We start from the raw sequence: 7,878 nt of genomic DNA, 5'->3' as shown, positions 1-7,878 counted from the left end.
CAATATCCATCTGTGCTGGCTACTTGATGGTGGATGAATTTTCCCAATGAAATCCAATCTCCATTGTAGGAAACGTGCTTTAACTAGTACTAGAACTAGAGTAAGTGCTGCTAATCTCTCTTTTGCAGCAAATAATTGACATTAGGTACAACTTCTAACCTTTGCTCCTACTTGTGCAAACAATGTGTGCCAATAAAATCCTTCTCTTAAAATCTTGTAAGATGTAACCCTCACTTTCTATCAAGAAAAGTAAAAGGATGTTGAGTGGATCCTTCCAATACAAATTTTCATTGATAATATAGTATTTTATGGCCTTCAACTTTAATGTTTTACATTGATTCTTTGTAATTCAAATGGACACTCATAATCTCTAAGAAAATGCACAATATTAGTGTACCAATCAGATAACAAAAATTTATCATCAATGTGAATCAGAGTTGGTTGGATTGAAGAAGAATGTTCTTGTGGATTCTTCTCTTTGAAGAGAAAGGTTCTTGTGGATTCTTCTCTTATTGAGGTTAAGAAGGTTCTTGTGGATTCTTCTCTGTTGGAATTTTCACCATCACTGTTACATAACATTTACCAAGTGAAGAAACTGACCATTTTCAAAATTAGTTCTTCTTTGCAACAATTTTTGATTTCCTAAAAAGACTATTTAAATCTCAAATTAAAAGTTATCCCTACAACAAGTATGGTATTATATTTTTGTTCATATATCTATTTCACCAAACATTTCAATTAAAATCCAATCCCAAGTAAAAGGAGTTGGGAGCAGAGAAGGAAATATAAACCTAGTTAAAAGACAATAGTTGTTAAGAATAAAATTAGCAGAATTGGAGAGTAAATAAAAACCTAAATAAGCCAAGGAGAGTGGCTCAAAAATGAGAGGAGGATGAAAATACCAAATTTGATGAAGGTGATATTTTATAATAATTTTCAGGGTTGTTGAACTAAAAATTAATAGAAATTAAATTTTATTCTTATATAATAAGTCTAAACACATATTCAGGGAATTATTTTGTTCAAGATCAAATTAGTTGGAAAAAATTTCCTTCATTAGAATCACCATATAATTTAGCATTTTTAAATGTGTAACTAAAATTACCATAAACAAATCTAGTAAGAATAACTTTCTTAAAGGAATTATTTATCATAGGTACAGAAAATTTCGCAATTCCAAACAAAAAGTGGAAGAAATGTGGGATGAGAAGTATGAGAATACCAATGAAAGTGTTGACAACGAAAGAAAAATAAGTCAAGAGATGGAGGTTTTAATGGATTTAAATAAGGAAGAATATTCTTCAAGGCTTGATCAACATTAGAAGTATATTGTTATCATTTGTGGTGAATAGGATCACCAGTGATTTGAGTGTTTCTTTTGAGAAAATGTACATGGAATTTTACCACAACAATTCAGTAGGGCACAAGGAGGGGTAAGCAGATTTAAGAAACTATATGTTTATACAAGGAACCTTTATTATAAACAGAAATAAGTATATCCAATGTCTTTTATGTTTTCAATTATTTTCATGAAATATTAACAATTGTATAACCTATTTTCTACTTTTGAATCATACTTTGCAATATATTTCACGATTATATGGTTAGGAACACCTAGATGAAAATCGAGATTTCCATAGTGTAAAAATATTAACATTGTAAACATTTATCATATCATCGATATGTGCATGCTACTTTAATTCTTTTACATTTATAATATATGAATTTAATATTGGTTAACATAAGCCTTCCATCGAGCATTGTAGTGACATTAAATAATAGACTCCATTTGGGCAAGCATGAATCTACACTACACTTTTTATGTCTTTAGAAAACATGATCTCTAACAAATTATCATAACCTTCATGAGGATTTAAACAAAAGAATTGTAAGTTTTCCAAAGGTAGGGATCATTATTTAGGAATCAAGGAACCATTAGGTTATGATTATGAATGTCATGAATATTCAATGTTGTTATATGTTTAACAAAGAACTTCATCTCAACATGCAAATTGGAAGGAGGGATACTCTTGCTCCTAGATATCAACACATTCTCTCTATTTTAACCATTACAAAGATATCAAACTTCAATCAAGCTGATGTTTATATGTTTCAGAGCGCTTATGTGACAACCCTTTTTTCGAATCCATGTTGTAAATATTGCCATGAATTGTAATTTATGTAAATAATATATAGAAATATAACAATTTTATTTGGTTATGTCACCTCCTTAGTTTTTGCAGATTACCCTCAATCATTAGGATGAGAAGGTGGCTAGTAATTTGCATGAATTAAAGTGGTTTTTGATTTGCAATGAACCATTAATCACATCAACTGAGTTTTCATTAGTTTTTTTTTCATCTCAATATTTAACTACATGGTATCACTTTAACTTCTTATTTTGACTTAGTTCTATTGTTTCATTCTCCCTTTATATCTTGTATTGCATCATATTTGCTAATGCATATAATATGATGTAGGTAATATGAGAAGTGACACAAATAATTACCTATATTTTCATGAATTTGTAGAATTTGATGATATTTTTGTTCTCTCAATCTCTGTCATCTTTTCCTCATCCTTTCTCTAGCTTTTTCTCACACTTCATTTGTGCTTGGAACTTGTTCTCCTTTTCAAGAATCATTGAATTCTCCAATTTCACATGTTTGTTGTCATTTGTTGTGTAATTTAAATATTTTTTTATTTTTTTATAATTCAAAGTTATTTGTTATCTTTCTATGAACATACGTTCGTCTTTGTTTTTTATTTCTTGTGGCTTCAGGAGCTCGATCAACCTCATAGATCGATAGACTCCTAATGAATTTCATGAATATATTTGGGTGGTTGGTTGGTGGTGATTTATGGTTGGAAGGGCTCAAATGAGCCTTTACGTAACCACATGAAGAGCACAATCAAGGATTTCTTAAACCATCGATCTATCAATTTAAAGTTCTACCATAAACACTAGATTAAGATTTTTAAGTTCCTAATTGACCTATTGAGAGCCTAAAACATAGAAATACTAGCTCCCATTTATAGATTTCTCTACAAAACCATTTTGTATCCTGCCAGAGTTAAGGCAGTATTTATCGATAGGTGGAAGAGTTGTTCATGTTACATTCATGAAGCAACACTCTATCCAATGGGATACGGGTTTGAATTTTTTTAAATCATATGATATTTTTCAGATTAATTTCATTTAAATGTTATTGAAGCCTAGAAATGTCACTTCGTGACCATCGTTTTTCCATCACACTTCACCTTTTTGTTATTTTCTAAAAATCCTCAACATATTAAAGTCGAGATCAATACCTACAAGGTATTAATCATCCATATTTAAAGTATTTTTTTTAGTGAAATTGTGACAAAAGTATCTTGTAATTACCAAATTTTGTATATTTTGCAACTAATATTCATTTACGCAGCAAAATCCATTATGAGATAGGTTGAGAATTCCAAAAGAGGAAAGAAGACTATCAAAAGGTGAAATTTTGCATCCATATGGCTAACCACCTACTGATATTGCTTAGAAAGCTAAGCGAAACTAGCGATCTTGAAGTCAAAGGCTAAGCCAAACTTAGAAACTGCTTAACGCAAGGAGGCGAGAATCAAGTGAGTGAAACATTTAGTTGTTGAAACACAAAACTCCTATGACTTTCTTTTCCAATAAAAATTCATAAAGAGATTGGACTCTTAGTTATCAATCTAGTAGGTGTCAGATTTTCTTATAGTTTCTCATCTTAAAACTCTTTTGAGGTTGGTTTTATCATTGGGATAAATAGTAGTAAGCAACAGAAAGAGCACAACAGTGGTGATTATTGTTATTAAGTTTATAATCCTTTTTGGACAAACTGATACTATGTTCCCTTAATACAAGTTCTTATTGCATTCTAAATGTGTGCATAAACAATCATTGATTGTTAAATCAACCCTACACTTTGGGAGGGCCCCCTCTGAGCTGTAAGGTTTTTCCTTAGGTTTGCATTATTGTTAACATTAACATTTCTTTTAAAGTTCAATTATATCTCTTATTTTTGTTACATTCATTTTTACAGGGTAATCATAAACCAAAAATATCAAAAATAGTTTACTTATGCTACACATTTTTGATATCAGTGTTTAGTAGTTTTAACATTCAATTTTAATTTATCTGAGTCACTTCCTAGTTTACATTTAACTTCTGATATGATAAACAGAGTACATTTTAGAGTTTGATGTGCACATTAGTGATCAATATTGAGCTAAATTTTCACATTTTAGATTTCATTTTCATTCACTTTTTGAAGCAACTTTATCTATTTCAATTTGAATTTCGTTATCATGTTTTCTTCATATTTGTCAATTAGCTCAAAGATTTTGTTTAGAAACAAGTTCAAAATGAGTTCAATTTCGCAATAGTAGAGTAAATCATTTTCTTTCATGTTTATTTTTTCAGCATTTCCTTTTTACAAATACAATTATGTGTGGATTTCTACAATATAGATTGGATATTTTATTTTTCAAAAGCTCAACTTAGATAGGATTCTAGATTGAAAGAAAATGTGCGTTGATTCTCTCCAATTTGTAGAAAAAGCATTCATTCATCTTTAAAATTAGTTTCATTCTTAGAGTACTTAAATTGCAAAGGAAATCCTAACATATATAGTGCACATACAGTTCATAAAACCATGAATCATGGTTGACATTTAATGAAGTAAATTAAAGAAAATTAATTTACCAAACATTTTGGTGCCATTGTTAGGGAAGTGTATATAGGATTCCATTATTGCATTTAATTTAGGAGTTTTTAATTTGATAAAATTGTAAAATGATTAAAAACATCTATGCATTGAGAAAGGAATTATATGGGTAGATTTACAAGTAGAGGTATAAGTTCAATTCCAACATCACCACTCACTCCACCTAGACTTTGTAGTGCCACATCATCCAACCATACTAGTATCCCATCATTGCCAAGTAGCCATAGAATTCCTGAGGTGCATAGATCCGAAATCCAATTTATAGATTCATCAACCTTCTATTACAAATGTAGTTGACGAACCCACATCCACAACAAAAGGAGTCATTTTCCTCTCTTCAATAGGAGAATGACTTATAGGACAATAATTAGAGGTGACTAGTGAAGGAGAACAATAATAACCTTATTTTAACATACCATTAATAGAGGAACCATAAGAAGAGATATATAATCCTATTATAGAACCTTATATTAGCTCTGAAGAATCTACAATGGTAGGGGAAGGAGAAGGAGAAGTGCATAATCTAGATGGTGGTGAATTTAGTATTGGAGGTGAAAGAGGCATAGGGGGAAATATAGGGGGAGGTGGAGGTTGAGGTGGTGGTAGAGGTGGTAGGGGAGAACCAGATCCTTATGGATTTCCCATATTGGATGAAGATAACAAAGCTACAATGAATAACATCTCACCCTCCATTCTCCCTAATTTCCATTTTTTAAGACATGAGGATCCTATAACATTTATTTTTTACTTTTAGGTTCTATGTAGAACTTATGATTATGGAGTTAATCCTAAAAAGTTTAAATTGTTTCCAGAAACTCTTAAAGGTGGAGCACTTAAATGGTTTATGGGATTAGTAACACATACAATTAGAACATGGGATGAAGTGAAAAATGTGTTCTTAGAAAAATACAAGGATTATTGTATGCACCATAACCCCCAAGATGAAATATTTAATATTATACAAAAATAGGATGAGAGCATTAAAGATCTAGTTGAATAATTTGCTTACAACATCAAAAGAGATAGGATGTATAATTTGGATGGTGAAACACTAAAATCTCTTTTGTTAAAATCCATCAAAGATGAATAGACTGATCTTCTGAATTTAATGGGAAAGGGATATGTGTCACAACTTTCACTTGGATAAATATGAGATTTACGTAAACATATATATAGGGGTAAAGTTAGGATAGACAAAAATGCAAGAGATCATGCGATGTCCAGAAATAATATATTGGCAGCTAGAACAGTAAGTAGAGACGAAATGGGAAATTTTCTTGATAATTCCAAAACATATATCATAGGGAGTCTTATTGAACTATTATATACCCTTAAGATACAAAACAAGAAAAATTTTGACAATGTTGGATTATCTATTTTTTGTCCCAAATGTAGAAAGAAACATGCCCTAAGATAATGTTCCCTTGATAGTATAGAAATTTGTGTCATATGTGCTTAAAATCATAATACAAAAGTTGTTTTTCAAGTCGAAGTCGGGGAAAGCCAAGTTAAATCTCTTTGTTTTATTTCTAAAATACCATGGAAAAATAAACAATCGAATATGACTCAAGGTTTCAATACTTAATCATATGAACAACCACAGAACAATTGGACTTCACCCATAACATGGAAGCCTTAGCCCCCACAATCTTAAATCCATCTTGGGCTTACGGTGAAAAAAATCCTTATGGAAAATATCCTCAATGTCCTCACTTCCAGCAACCATATCCTTATTTTCCACCACAATATTACACTCCTCAACTAACTCAATTTCCTCAATGTCAAAATTAAAATCAACAACTCTCATTACCATGTCCTCAAAGATCCAACTAACTATTTGCCCAACCACTTCCGAATCCACACAATAAAAATAAGCAAGCTATTTATAATGTCGAAAGACAAACTTTTCAAGCTTGTATGATTACCCCATTACGTATAAATGATGTTAAATATAGATCTGGGAGGATTTTACCAAATAAGTCATGAACAACTATCATCCAAATATCTAAAGAGAATGAAATTCCTGAGAAAAATATAAATATTGATTAAGAAAACATTACCCTAAAGGAAGATGTTCCTATATTATCAAAGGATGAACAAATAAAGCAAGCTCCTATAGTTCCTCTAGTGGAACAACCTTTTGTTTCTTTGCAGAGCCACCTTTTCTTTAAAGGCTTGAAATTGATAAAAGAATAGAGAGGCAAATTATTTTTCCAGATTATGATATGCTAGATGAAGTTAAGAATATTTTCATTAAAAGTCCTTGTTACAAGCTATAAAGGAAATACCAATATTTGCAAAAACTATCAATGATCTATGCTTTAGAAAACCGGGAAGAAAAAGAAAATATATCAAAAAGATGTAATTGGTAGGAAAAATTATAGATATCATGATGGAAAAATTTATTCTTCTAAAATATTTAGATCCTAGTATTCCTATTGTGAAAATTCATATTAATGGTGTTGATATTCCAAATACTTTAATTGATCTAGGAGAAGCCATTAATACCATGAGTAAACAAACAATGAAACAAATTAAGCTTCATAATATTCAATATACTCCTACATTATTACAATTAGAAGATCGATTTATTATCAAACTATATGGAGTATTATAATGTGTATATTTCTCTGGATTCTTGGGAATATCCTGTAGATTTCATGATTTTGGCTCTCAATAATAATTTAGGAGGCCATCCATTGATTCTTGGTATACCTTAGCTAGCTACAACTGATGCATTCATAAGTTGTAAATCTAGTGACATGTATATCTCTGATGGAAATTCCACTAAGAAATTTACCTTGTATCCTCCTACAAAAACAATAACTAAAAGACAAAGTGAGATCTAGATAGATAATGATAATGAATACTTTAATGATTTGTAACTAGTTTATACTTTTTTGCAATTAGATGAAGAAGATCAATTGATAAATTTAATGAATAATATTGATTATTCTTCATACTGTGAGCAAGATCAAAGTCTTTAGGAACAATGCAATGTTGAATATATATCATCTCACCAAATGGATTTGTATTCAATGGAAAAATTTGGCAATTCTCAAGTAGAAATTTTTCCAGATAAAACATTGAATATTAACAATAATGTGCAAGAATTTCAAAAGAGAAAATTGATTCAAAT

This window comes from Pinus tabuliformis, chromosome 2_1 (genome assembly GCF_031772625.1).
Source record: "Pinus tabuliformis cultivar Carrire ecotype Pingquan chromosome 2_1, CPIR1, whole genome shotgun sequence".
NCBI lineage: Eukaryota > Viridiplantae > Streptophyta > Pinopsida > Pinales > Pinaceae > Pinus > Pinus tabuliformis.
Note: the sequence above shows the minus strand (reverse complement) of the source record.